This window comes from Quercus robur, chromosome 11 (assembly GCF_932294415.1).
Source record: "Quercus robur chromosome 11, dhQueRobu3.1, whole genome shotgun sequence".
NCBI classification, from domain to species: domain Eukaryota; kingdom Viridiplantae; phylum Streptophyta; class Magnoliopsida; order Fagales; family Fagaceae; genus Quercus; species Quercus robur.
Window position 1 is genome coordinate 7,623,478 of NC_065544.1, and position 14,881 is coordinate 7,638,358.

A 14,881-nucleotide genomic window follows, 5' to 3' on the forward strand; every position below is an offset into this window, starting at 1 on the left:
ACCAATTTTTTTTTTTTTTTTTAAGTTATTCAAACATTCTATTATATTGTTCAAGTGGCACCAATCATATTTGTGCCGGTGAAAATGATTAACTACCCTCTTAAAGACACAATTAATTTGTAGTATGGGGTTACTAATAATCTACTGTGGTGATTTGAATAAGAACAAAATTCTATGTGAAAACTAGGAAGATGAAGCTATATTATTCATGCAATTAGAAGCTGAAGCTATATTATTCATGCAATTAGAAGCAATACAATACACTTGGTTACTTTCTTCTCAAGAACATGCTTTTGAATATGTTCTAAAGCTCTATTTTCTCTTCACAATTCTCTCTCTCTTTCTTTTTCTAAGTTTTTGTCTCACTTTTTGTGTGTTCTCCTCTTTGCCCTTATTCTCCCTTACATTTGCACTATTTTCATCTTTCGAATGTGTTGTCCCTACACAGCTGAAGGGCTTCTTATCCCATCAAGCTCTGGCTTCCTTACTTTCATGATAAATGGAGACTTTTGGGGCTTCCTACACTGTTCAGGCCAGTCATTCATCAATAAATGTGACTGCGCCAAGCAACTGAGTCTTATTAATGCGGAGGTGACTGTTACTTTATCAAGAATTTTCAATAGGCTTCATCGAAAAATTATGCATTTCCCATAGTTCCTCCTCAGTAGCTTGGCAAGTGCATCATCCTCGGTAGCTTAGTAAGTGTCTCATCCTCAGATCCCGATCTGTAACATTCCCAAGGAGTACAATGTCCAGACCTAGTATGTGGTCCAAGGTTTTACTCTTTCAAAGTGGTCAACCATCAGAATGGGCCAGTCAATATTAGGCCTATTTTCATTCGAGGTCCAATATCACTTGGGCTCAAAAACCACTTCCCTGCAATATTTTTGTCATATCAGTGTGTAAGCTTTTTGTTGTAAAATTTGTAGTAGTTTTAACATTTTTCATTCACTTAATGGTGATTGAGTTGAATTTCTATTAATTCATAATTTATTTTTGGAAGAAAATGCTAAAGTTATTACAAATTATACTAAAAAAAAAAAAAAAAAAGATTACAAATTAGTATGACAACGAGATGGAATTTCAACAAAAGAATAAATGAGTATTGAATTAGTACTTCTTATGATTTGTGACATATCAATTTACCTATTTTAACATACAATTTTACAACTCACCCAATATCCCATTTCTTATTTATCACATCCAGCCAAACACTAATCTTTTATTTATTATAAACTTTATGTGTGTGTGTGTGTGTGTGTGTGTGTGTACAAAACTTAGGTACAGTACTTTAGGTGATGTTCCTTAGATTCCCTTCGTAAGATTCAGCCATATGACTACTTAACTAAAAAATACTCTTCCATCCTATAAGAAAAAATCCACATGACAGAATCTTAAAAGGGAATCCTAAAGAATAGCACCTAAGTACTATACCTAAGTCTTGCTCTCTCTCTCTCTCTCTCTCTCTCTCTCTCTCTCTCTCTCTCTCTCTCTCTCTCTCTCTCTCTCTCTCTCTCTCTCTCTCTATATATATATATATATATATGTATGTATGTATGTATGTATATGTATATATCTTTTTGAAGCAACTCAGCAACCTCAAACCCACAGTTGCAACACCACCATCGCCAGCAACCACCAAACCCATATCTACCACTACCCAACAAACCCACATTAACTACATACACTACCAACTATAACAACCACAATCGCCACCACCCCACCACAATCAACAACCACCACCAAAATCACAAACTTATTAAAATTCACCACAAACCTAGAACAACAAACCCGTCCACCACCCACCACAAACCCATCTACCACCCACCTGATCCATATCCACCCACCAATCGATAGCCCCAACTGCCAATCCATAGCCACCCAAACTGCCAGCCAAAATCGCGCGCGTGCGCGCAAGGGAGAGAGAGAGAGAGAGAGAGAGAATTAGAAGTGAGAGATATATATATATATTTTTTTAGAAGAGAGAGACAATAAAATTATCATTTTTGTTTTTACCATCACAGCTACAGTAACTTCTATATTTAAGAAGTTAATTTAGCTATGTGCTAAAATTTTTAGCAATACCTACTCGATTGTTGCTTTCTTTTTGTTGTTTTAGATGCTAAAATAGAAATTTGGGTGTTTTGAACACTTCGATGCTAATGCTCTTAAGAGTATTAGTACAACCCCCCAAATTGCTATTTTACAGCCCAAACATGTTAAAATCCTTCTTTTCCTTGGTGTGTAAACCTGAATTTTTTTACAACCTTGTTATAGTAAGTATGAGTATATAGTAGGGATGGCAAAAATTGCCCAACCCATGGGTACCCAACCCAACCCTAATAGGTTGGTTTTTACCCGACCCGTGAAGCAAATAGGGCGGGTTTGGGTTTTAAAAACCCAACCCCTAGTGGGTTCGAGTCGGGTGAGGGTAATATGCATACCCTCCCCAAACCCAACCTGTATACATATATTATATAAAAAAATTTAAAAACTCTAACTATAAATACTAACTTTCTCATTTCTCTAACCCTAATCCATCATTCTCATCCCTCACTCTCAACTCTTAGCCACCCTCCCTCTCCCTCACTCTCACTCTCACTTACTGTCATTGCCCTCCTCCTTGCCTCCCCCACCTCACTGTGCCGGTCCCTCCTCCACCTCACTGGTCCATCCTCCCTGCCTCCCTTACTGCGTTGCTCACTTTCTCAGACTCCATATTTTGTAACGCTCTCTCACTTTTTCATAGCAAACTCTCTCTCTCTCACAAATCCAAACCCTAGCCGTCGCCATCTCTCTCTAGAAATCTGATTGTGGATGTGAGTTTTCGATCTATAGTTGTGATGGTGTGGGTTTTGATCTATGGGTATATGAGTTTTGATATGTGACTGTGGGCACATGAGTGGGTTTTGATCTGTGATTGTGATCTGCACTTCTTTTTATCCTTTTATCTTCTTCTTTTTTGGGTTTCGTTCTCTCTCATTACAAAAAAATAATTAGGATTTTTGTATTGTGATTTGTGAATTTGGATAGTTGTGTTTGTAGTTGAAAATCAAGAAAACAAAAAATTGATTTTTTTTTTCAAAGATTTGGCCCTCTAGTTCAGGCTTGAAAAAAAAAATTGAAAAAAAAAAATTTAGGGGCATGGTGGGGCAAGGCCCCTGGGGGCTTGATGGGATGGGTTTGGGGGTAAAAAAAACAAATTTAGTAAATGGGGCAGGTTCGGGTTTTACGGGGTTATTAGGGCTGCATTTGAACATGAAAGGTTTTCCTACCCAGACCTAGTAAACTAAACTAACTAGCCCATGAAATGGAAGAACTTCGTGGATCAAATAAAATAACCAGATTCGACCGACTAGCAAAACTGGTTGAGTGCATAGCAGTAGTCCTCGACCGTTTATATAGGGAGAGTCGAATAGGTGAAGAAGCAACCTTACAGAATTAGGAATCGTTAAAATGTCAAAGGGCTCACCCAAACTAGATAGATCAATGTGTGAATTGCTACAGAGATGTCCATATTGCCTAAACAACCGATGGTGTCTACATTTGTAAACGTGGGAGGCAAGTCAGGTTCGGGTTTAAAGAAACCCCAAGCCTAACCTGTTGCCATTCCTGGTATATAGAACCTATGTAGTAGGTATGTAAAATTAAAAAAATATTATTTTATTTCCTATTTCTTCTCTCGACGACTATCTGACTTTTTTCTTTTCTCTCCTCTCTCTCTTCTTTCTTTTTCTTTTCTTCTTCTCTCACTCTTCGTCTTTGACTCTTCTCTTTTCATCTTTCACTCTTTGACTCTCCTCTCTTCTCTATTCTTTCTTCGACCCTCTTTCTCACGATTTTTTGGCTGTGGATTGGTGGTGCTATGAATGGGCGGTGGGTCTCGCGATTTAAGTGGTAGTTGGTTGAGATTTTGGGTCGGTGGGTTGCGATTTGGGTTTCAGTGGAGGTGGCAGGCAGAGTTTTGGTGGTAGTTGCATTGGTGGTTGTGTTTTACGATCTGGGTTTTGGTGGTGTGGTTGGGTTTTTGGTTTTTAGTTCCCTGTTCCAATGGTGGTGGCCGTTCAGTGTTTCAAGGGTGGTATTGGTTGGGTGTTTCTATGTTTATTTTGGATTTGGATTGCTTGTTGATTTTGGTATTGATGGATTTGGTTGCTGGGTAGCAGAAAGAGACGAAAAGGAGAGGAAGACTGGTTGCTGGTAGGTAATAGCACAGAGAGAGAGAGAGAGAGAGAGAGAGAGAGAGAGAGAGAGAGAGAAGAGAGAGAGAGAGAGAGGAAAAAAATAAATAGAGAGGAAGAGAGGGAAAGAATAAATAAATGAATAATATTGGTTGGGATGTGCAAAATAAGAACTGGAATGTTGTGTATATTGTTTAAGAGAGATGCTACGTCTACAACATTTTTACAACAAATCATGGGTGGTTAGCTGTTATTGGTTCAAATTTAAAACTAACACTAAGATTACTTTTTTGCCAAAAAAAAAACAACCAGTAACAACTTGCCACTTAGGATTTGTTGTAAAAATGTTGTAGAAATGTTGTAGACATAGCATTTCTCATTGTTTAATGGGTTGGTAAAATAAATAAAGTAGTATTCAAAAATATAAAATAGATCTTTTTTTACATTCTCATATGTAAATGCTCTAAGAGATGAAAAAATATACATGTAACTTACATTTTTTATTTTAATTTAAAGCACCCATGTTGGGAAAAGGAAAGCACAAGCACTTGGGGAGAAAAGCCTCTCCATTAACGCCATTATTGAAAAACTCCAATAGTATGAATAGTTGAAGTACAATGATGAATATGTCTAAGCCCATGTCCCCCCAAGTACTTGAGCCCTCCAAGCTCTAACTAGCAATCAGCTTCATCGTGTTGGAAATATTCATTAATTCCTAGATATGTGAGATGCGAAAAATAAAATAAAAATAGCACACACGCAAAGGCAATCACACGACACAAAAAATAACATAGTTTAACAATTTGCTTACATCTATGGAGTTGTAGTGCTTCACTATGTTCAAGGAAATTATACAAAATGAGGTAGTACAATTAAAAAATCTCCCAAGCCTTCACTTCATGGACTAAGGTTGTGTTTGGTTGGATGTAAAATATTTTTCGAGTGTAAAATATTTTCAGGTGAAAATATTTTCGGGAAAGGAAAATATCTTCAAGTGTTTGGTTGTATTCCAAAAAATACTTTGGAAAATATTTTCTAGTGTTTGGTTGTGTTGCTGAAAATGCTCTAGAAAAATCCATTTTTATCATATTTCTCACATTTTCTTAGGATTCAAACAAATATTATCATAGAGAATCAAAATATATAAACAAGAAACAAAAATCAAAACAAAAAAAATCAAAATCATAGGACCAATTGTGGCGCGATTGGTTCGTGGGTTTGTTGGTGAGGATGAGGGATGGGTCGATCGATTCGTGGGTTCGTTGGTGAGGATGAGGGATGGGTCAATCGATTCATGGGTTCGTTGGTGAGGATGAGGGATGGGTCGATCGATTCGTGGGTTCGTGATCTTGCCGGTGGAGGAGGTGGGTTGATCAGTTCGTGGGTTCGTGGCGCGATCTCACCGTCGCATGGAAGGGACAAGGACGACGATCGGTTCGTGGCGCGATCTCGCCAGTGGACGAGGTGGGTTGATCGGTTTGTGGATTTGTGGCGCGATCTCACCATCGCGTGGAAGGGACAAGGATGACGATCTGACCGGTGCAATCTCGAACTCAATGGTGCGAACTCAAACTCTCTATTTGTGCGTCTGTGAGGCCTCTCTCTTTCTCTCTCTCTCTCTTTACGCGTCTCCGAAAATGATTTGAAGGTAAAACAGAAGCTGAAAATATTTTCCAAGTTAAAGGAGCTATTTTACAGTCAAAGTAAATAATTTTCCAGAAAATTCTATTTTCCATGCGCAACCAAACACACGGTTTCATGTAAAGTGATTTCCTGGAATCATTTTTAGCCAAAACAAATACAGCCTGAGCCTCACTACAACAAATCTGACTTTTTTCAAAGGTCAAAACCATTGAAAAAAGTATTAAAAAACCTTAAGAAAAATTATTTTAAGAGTCCAATTGACCCCTAATAACTTTCGAAACTTATACTGTCGAAAAAGAAATTTTGAAAGCTTTTGTGGCCCTCAAACCAAGTACTCTAATATTATTTTAAGGGTCAAGAGACCTTTAAATAACCTTTTACCAGGGTTTAAAATATTTACATTAACAACTCTTGATAAATAAGGTTATTTAAGGGGTCTCTTGACCCTCAAAATAATATTTTATTTATTTTTTATTTTTTAAAAACCATAATCATGCACAATATATATATATATATATACACACACACACACGCACACACACAAAAAAATTCGCAATTGTTGAGATGATATGCTATGATATTGACGTATAGCAAAAATGATATCAATGGTCTTAAAAGTGATATGTCAATTATTGTTTAAGAGAAAAGATATCAACCACCACACTATACAAAGACCAAATCTGTCCAAGAGTTAAAAGTTTTGATACATTTTATTCTTCATCATCATCTCCAAAACAAGAAGTTATCAGCTACTACAATTGAATATTTTAGCCATTATGGGTGTCTTCAAGTTTCTGAAAAAAGAGAGAATGATATAGATTATGAAATTGAAAAATGTAAGGAACACCAGAAGAAACACATGAAGAATAACCTAAAAGCAGGAATAGACTTTAGCAAAACCAAAACTAGTGAGATACCAAATCATCCAATAAATAAGCTTACACCTATATAAACTAATAAAGGGCCACAACATAGATCTTAAAACAAGCATAGTAATCATGGCATCCTATACCAGAGACACCCATTCCTATTCCAAACCATCCTCTAAATTTCTAAACAGAGTGCATAACAAGTAACTTGTTTCATATTCAACTACTCAATGTTAGGATTCTTAAACAAGCATAGTTTTCCAACCATATAAGTGCATACCCATTAAAAATAGATAGTAGCACTTGAAAGTTCTATGTTTTGCAATCAAAGAGAGCATTTGTTGATAGACTAATGCAATATACAACATGCATATATTAGAATTCTTGGTTTTCAATGGTGGTCCCTGTCCAAAGTGAAACAGAATACCAAAAGTTTGTTAATTTCCCAGCAAATATATCTACGCATCTTTACACAATATCAAATTCAAGATACCCATAATTTCAAAAAGAAACAAAAGGCCCAATAGATTTCATATATCTAGTTTTGATTGCAATCATTGTAGTCAAACCAAGAAGACTATAATAATAATAAGAAGAAAAAGAAGAAGAAGAATAATTGAAATTACAAAGCTAAAATATGAAAAGAGAAACAGAGAGGGAGAGAGAGTCTGATTACCTGTAATACTAAAAATGAAGATGAAGAAGAAAAGAGATTCAAAGTTATTCACAGTTTTGTACAGCCAGATAGAACTAGCTCTTTATAAATAATAATAAAAAAAGGTGACTTTTTGGGGTTTATTATTAGCAAATTGGTCAATGTTAATAATAAACAATCACAGTTACCGGAGCTACTTGAGACATTGTGTTTCGTCATCACTCAATATTCAAACATCTGATAATTAAAAATTTAAAAGCCAGATCTGAAGCAAATTAATTATTAAACTAATATGCATAAAAAAAGAGTGCGTATTACAATATTAAAACTTGACAATCATTCAGGAGTTGCAATATTAGTTGCCTCCCCACAATTAAACCCTAAATTTCCAAAATCAAAGGGATGAAATAGGTATTCTCATTTAATGACAGCAACAAGAGTCACCATTACAATTCCAACCTCAAACTACCATATTAAAACTGAAAGGTTTCTCAACATGACTGAGCCCTGTATGATAGGCTATTGGGAAAGTGACAACAAATTCCCCAGCATTTTGCACTAACCTGATTTGAAGCAATTGATAGAGTAAGAGACACAGATATGAATTCATGCCATACCTAAGATAATGAATGCATATCACAAGCAGCTATAATCAAGGATGCTGTAATGGATTGCAAAGAATATTTTCAGTGTGCAATCAATGTGATTTTATTCTCTTTCAACCAATATTTCAACTTCTACCATAAATCAGGTTGAAATTGCAGGTTAGAGGAATCAGAGAAAAAGTAAATACTAAGCTAACAACATCATTAGTTATTCAAGCCATTAAATGTGATTCATGCTTTGAATTTCATCTTATTATGTCCATAGAAAGCCAAAACAGAACATTGAGAAGCAGAGATCAGGAACACAAATCACAAGCTCACCTGCAACACAGAACCCCACACTGATAAATACTTCAGGTGACATCACTGTGGTCTTCTCCCCCAGAGTTGCAAAAGTAACTGACCAAAGATAAATGAAAAATATGCTTAGTAGATTACAATGTATAGAGAAACATACAAAGCAACTTAACTCCTTTACGCAATAAAGAAATCAACCAACCCTTATCAAAACATATTAGCTTTGAAGGTTAGAGAAACATAAAATGAAATATTATTCTTCCAATTTGTTGAAACAGGTTAGTTTAATTGCTAAACTCTTTTAAGCAATCTAACTAACATGACCCTAAGGACAGAGTGATCTCTTTGTCAACCCAGACTTTCCAAAACATTCTTCATCAGTCATAAACATCAAAATGCAACAATTTCCAATGAAATTTCACACACATACGCATGCACACAATCAGGGTAATGTCTATGTCAATCCATATCCTTTCTAAAACATTCTGCATCTGCTATAAACAACCAAGTTTATCAATTTGCAACGGAATTTCACACACACACACACACATTAAAAACAAATTAGGTTAATAGCTTCAAGGACAAAACAAGTTAGTTTCTCCGCTTAACTCCTTTAATTGCTTAAAGTAGTTAACCAACTGTTATCAAAACAAGTTAGCTTCGAAGGTTCAAGAATCATTGAATTAACTATTATCCTTTGAATTTGTTGAAACAAGTTAGTTTAATTGCTTAACTCCTTTAACCAACCTAAATAACTTGACCCCACAAGAACAGAGTAATCTCTTTGTCAATGCAGGATGGGAGTGAAGACCCATCATTCGGTCCCACATTGCCCCATTTGGTTGCTGTATTATCTTCTCATTGACAACCTAGAACTACATTTATTAAATGGAGTTATCATTTCCTTTATAAGTTAATTATAACCTCTATGATTATAATCTTTTTAACCTTATAAATAAATTGAGTGACTTCATGAAACTTAAACTTTTGTGCATGTGGAACATCCTAAATGGATAGTGTCATAAAGATTCTCACCACCCAGCCATTACAAAGAGGCCAATGCTACAAACAAAGACAAAAAGATTGCCCAAGCATTTTCCACACAATAAAACAACAAACAATATAAATTAACACATATATCAACAATTGCGTAGTAACTCAGCAATTGATAAACTAATAGTTCTTGAATCCAAAGCGAAATAGAGAAATCAATATTTATTCATCAACACAGTCAGAATACAAAAAGGCAGTGAATTCAAATTGATTTTCACAAGCCTCACTGATCCAGACAAGTAGTGCAGTTATACTAAGATTTGATTCGATGAGAATCTGAATGAAAAAAACAAGTTTTTGAATAATCTGATTCTGCATCAAAATTGATCAATTCGATCAAATAGAGATCATATTTGCATGGTTTAATTTCGATAAAGTGATTGATTCGGTGAAACGCATTAGATCAAATAAAAAGCAACGAACATTAAAGCGCAACAATGAAAGAATCGAATCAAATCGAATTGAATTGAATAGAAAGAAAGGGAAATTGAACCTTCTTGAGGAGACCAGAGGTACCAGGCTTTTGGCCATCGATTGGCTTGGTCTCGACGCGAGAAACCTTGAACACCATTGCTGAGAGAATGAGAGAAAGAGTGACTTCCATTTCTCAGTTTTCTGAGAAATGTGAAACGAAAATTATGGGGAAATCGATGAAAAAGTGTGGGTAAACAAAAAAAACAAAAAAAACAAAAAAATCAAAGACAAAATTAGGGTTTGTGACTTCCATGGTCAATTCGTACCTAATTGGAACTGAGAACACAACGCCAAGAGAGACGAAGAGTCACAAATTGCCGAGATCAATCCGAACCTAATCGGAGCTGTGCGATTTCCATGATCGTCGAGCTGAGATTTCCATGATCGTCGAGCTCTTTCAGCTCTATGCTTTCTCAGTTTCTGGGAGAGAGTGAACAAATATTTTATCAGGGGCTGTGGATATCATTTTAAATTTTTTTTGTGTGCTTTTTTCAAGGCTGAAAATTTTGTCATATTTTATCAAAGGGTTGTGGGCTGAAAAATGTGAAGTTTTGTACCCGTTTTTTTTGTTGTTGTTGTTGTTTTTTTTTTTTCTTTTTTTTTTTTTTTTTTTTTTTCACATTTATTTCAAGGATGTTTTTACTTATTTTGAGGACCTAATAACCTTTGAGATAAAGTTTAATAATATAACCAAAGGCATTTGTATGTATAGATTGTATCGACAGATTTTAGTAAACTCTCGATAAAAGAGGATTGAAATAACTAAAGTTTGTTGTAGTGTCTCAAAAATCTCCCATTAATAAATAGTAACACTTCTATATTAGGTTGGATCATAATCCGAATTAAACACAAATTAAGCTCTGTATAGCCTGACACATTGAGCCATTTCTTCAACTAGCTTTCCAAAATCACCACTATTGAGCTGCCAATGGAAAGCCACCAATATTATTCGGATTTGAACTTGGGCTCCAATGGTTTCCATGCCTTCAATAGCCTCACAACATTATGTGTTTGGTAATGGAAATGACAGTTACAAATTTCTCTCAAGAATATATCATTTGGAAGAGAAATGGAGAAGTGAGAATATGAAGGAATTTAGGTTCTAGTCGAAGGCTCTCTCTCTCAACAAAACGGAATGGTTAAGATGAATAAAATGGACTCTCTCTAGGTGTATATACTTAGCTTTGACTTATTTTTCACGTCGAGCATGCACAATGTGTGTTATTTGTCATATTTGATAAAGCTGAAAAGTCGATCATGACAGTGTACGTAGGAAATGACGTCTGCATGCTAGTCACGACTTGCATACAACAAAGATCCCAAATTTAGTATGTTAGGGCATCCACAGCAGATGTACCCAATGTGCCAAACGTTAAATATTTGACACATTTGGCACATCAAACACAAAAACTCTTTTTATGAGATGTTTCAAATCTCATAATTTTTGCTACATGTGAACAGTACTGTTCCATTTTGGAACGGTACGGACAAGAGTGCTAAAAAAAAGTTTTTTATTCATTTCTCTCTCATCTTTTTTGACTTTATTGTTGTTGTGCTTGATGATGATGATGGTGGGAGGAGTTAATATATTATTTTAATGTATAGAATTGAATGATAAAACATCTGATAAATTAGATGTTGTAAAATGACATGGTAAAATAATAAAGTAAGCTTTTGGTGTGTCAAAATGACATTTTTTTTAGAACATTTGTTGTGGATGCTCTTATGCACTTCACAAGCAGGTTGCAGAATGCAACTTTGGCCGAGGTTTAACAGGCTCAAGTACATTTTACCCAAATATAATAATGCCCCAGAAAAATACATAAATATGAGATAATAAATACACACAAAATTAAGCCAATAAAAACAATGATTTAATATCAAGTTAGCAATAAAAAATTACCCACTATATCTGGCAATTTTTTTTTTTTTTTTTAGTTTCATTTGGCATAACTCGATTTCCATACAATCGAGTTTTTCATTGAAACTCGATTTTATTAAAATTGAGTTTCAAAACAGGGGCACGATCCTATATAGTTTGGAAACAAGGGCATATTGCCAAATATTTTACCCAATAGGGGTAAAAGGCTAGAATCCCCTCCAAACAACTACAATTATATATCATCTTATCCTTCTTTTCTTTGAATCATCCTCCAGATATAATTAATCTCAATCCAAGGACTCAGCTTAGGCTTCCCCACATTCCTAAGAGCCTTCCAAACAACACTATTACACTTGAACCCTGACCCGAAAGCAACTTGCAAAATTCTATCACCATTCTTGACCTTTGAGTTTGCTTCCAAGTACGCCAATTCATACCAAATACTACTACAAAAAGTGTTCCCAAATCGCTCCAAAGTTTTCCTTGATGCCTCCATGTAATCCTCAGTGAGCTCCGAGTTCTTTTGTATCTCGTCCAGCACTTTCTTACTTGCTCCCAATATGCAAGCATGGTTGAAAGCAAGCTTGTAGTCAGGGATGTAAGGCTTGGCTTTCTCCTTTTTAAAGAGCATATTGGTAAAGAAATGAAGTTGCTAAAAAACAGGTAGGACTAGTGGACCAAGAGTGGTGATGTTTGCCTTCAATGCATGGCCTCCCACCTCAATTATCACATCTTTGCTCACTGAGATACCTTGCATATATCATTATAGGAAAACCTTAGGTACATACTTAGGTATTATTATTTAGGTTCATTTCTTAAAATTCAGCTATGTAACTACTTAATTGATGAACCAATAAATTCCCATCATCCAAGGAAGCCTTTAGATGACCAATGCGACATAAACGCGCATTTAATGCGTGAACCATTACTAATGGACGGACGCGTAAGCATGACTATTGGATGGATATTTAAAGCACATCCTTAAACCACCAAAGGCATTATCAAAGCCGTTAAGGCCTCCATTGAAGACCTCCAATGGCTAGAAAAGCAAAGAACTATATAAACCACCTCAAAACCTTACTTGGATTTTGGGACCTTGAGTAAAAAAGGGTCAACCCGTACTTGGCCTGCTTAATTTTCAGGTCGAGGTAGGTTAACTCATGGCCAATTGAACCTAAAATGTTTTTTAAAGTGATTTTTTTTATTAAAAAAATTTTGGTTATATGCATTTAGGTAACTTAATTCATTTAATAAAATAGTATAGTTATACAATTTTAATTCTTTATTGAATCACTTTCTTTGTATACTTAACTTATATTAAAAAGAAAATAGTAGATGAAAATACTAACAAAATACTAGTCATAGTATTTTGTGTCTTTTGTTTTTGTTGGTAGTTGATTGTATCTTAATATATTAAGAAGCAATGATTTTTGTGTATTTGTCTTGATTGATAGTTTTTTAATACTACATGGATGTGAATTTGAAAAAAAAATTCGCTTAACTCCGGCCCCCCAGTTTGAAATCTTGGGTCCATCCCTGCTGTTGAGTATGCCTTTTTTGATGAAAAGGTAACTCCTGTAACTGATGGTGGGACATCATATTACAATATGTTTCATGCAAACTACGACACTCTTGTGTGGGCACTACAAAAGAATGGTTTTGGAAATTTGCCAATCATAGTTGGAGAGATTGGCTGGCCAACTGATGGGCATCGGAATGCTAATATACATGATGCGCAGCAGTTCAACCAAGGTTTTATGACCCATATATTGGGTGGGAAAGGAACCCCTATGAGACCTGGGGCAGTTGATGCGTATTTATTTAGTTTGATTGATGAGGATGCTAAGAGAGTTCAACCAGGAAATTTTGAATGCCACTGGGGGATCTTTAATTATGATGGGTCAGCAAAATACCAGCTTAATCTTGGTGCAACAAATTCAGGAACCCTGGTTGTGGCACGGGGTATGAAGTATCTGGACCAAAAGTGGTGTGTGATGAAGCCATCAGCTAAACTTGATGACCCACAAGTGTCACCAAGTGTGAGCTATGCCTGTGGACTCACTGATTGCACTACCCTTGGTTATGGGACATCTTGTGGAAATTTGGATAGTCGGGGTAATGTCTCTTATGCATTTAACAGTTACTATCAGAGAAATAATTAGTTTAATGGTGCCTGCAAGTTTCCTAATGTTTCAATGGTCACCAAAAATGATCCATCAGTTGGAAGTTGTAAATTTCTGGTAATGATCGAGCCATATTATGGTGGCACAGAAAGGACAGTTGGGAGTTTGCAAAAGCCAGTGATTTTGGCTTCTGGCCTCATTCTCTTTTTGCTAAAAATTCTATGAATTTTGAGGCTTCTAGTTCCCAAGGCATCATTTTTCCTCAACTTTTCCTAATTGCTTTGTAGGATAGCGTAGTGGGAGCTAAAAGCCATCGATATATGGCATAACTTTAGTTCAAATTTTGCAATCTAGAAGCCAAGATATTCTGTGTCAAATGTATTCATGTCTGAAATCAAACTGCATTTGGAATTCTTTATGCATGGTAAGTAATGTTTGTGAATGGGGGGTACTTATCAAGCATGTTAAGGTGGAGTGTTGTTGACGAGAAGGTATCTTTTGTAGCTGGCATATAAAACATTCTCCCTCTCACAGAATGAGGACCCCACAATTGTGCGCGACTCACATTCTATGATAGAGAGACTACATATATCAGATGCATTAGATAATTAGTAGGGGTTGATAACCTAGTTGCATGGATTTGCTCAATGTGCCCCGGAAATATTGTATAGCACCCAAGTCGACAAGGAAGTACTTCGATCACATGGCTTCTTTGTCTGGAAAATTCTTGTTGTCTTAACTTTTAGGCAATAGGGATAACTTTTGTAGGTCAGAATCCATAATTTCAGTAAGTAAGAGAATAAAGTTTCTCATCTTTTATTCCTATATAGCCTCTTTCACATGTCTAGTTTGTTCCCTTGCTTGGCTGGCTTCAGATGCTTGTCTATATAACTATTTCTCTCTCTTTCTCTCTCTCTCTCTCTTGTAGGGAATTTAACCGAAATCCCAACCTGTAAGAAGCAAAAAAAAAAATAGAGAAAACACATGCCAAAGAAAGCAATCAAACGCACAAGACAATATTGACATGGTTCGGCAATTTGCCTACGTCCACGGAATTGCAGGGATTTACTATTATCAGGGAAAAGTACAAAGTGCGGC

The 14,881-nt window shown here is 35.8% G+C and overlaps 1 long non-coding RNA gene and 1 pseudogene across 1 annotated transcript; one reads left to right on the top strand and one right to left on the bottom strand.

Annotated features, from left to right (window-relative positions):
• Positions 1-6,431: 6,431 nt before the first annotated feature.
• On the bottom strand, positions 6,432-10,285 carry LOC126707691 (uncharacterized). Its single transcript, XR_007649046.1, has 4 exons — positions 10,045-10,285; positions 9,798-9,919; positions 8,276-8,353; positions 6,432-6,619 (listed from the first exon to the last, which is right to left on the bottom strand). It is a non-coding gene; the product is annotated as an uncharacterized LOC126707691 (long non-coding RNA).
• A 2,895-nt stretch (positions 10,286-13,180) lies between these two features.
• LOC126704663 (glucan endo-1,3-beta-glucosidase 6-like) lies at positions 13,181-14,081 on the top strand (annotated as a pseudogene).
• The last annotated feature ends 800 nt before the right edge of the window (positions 14,082-14,881 follow it).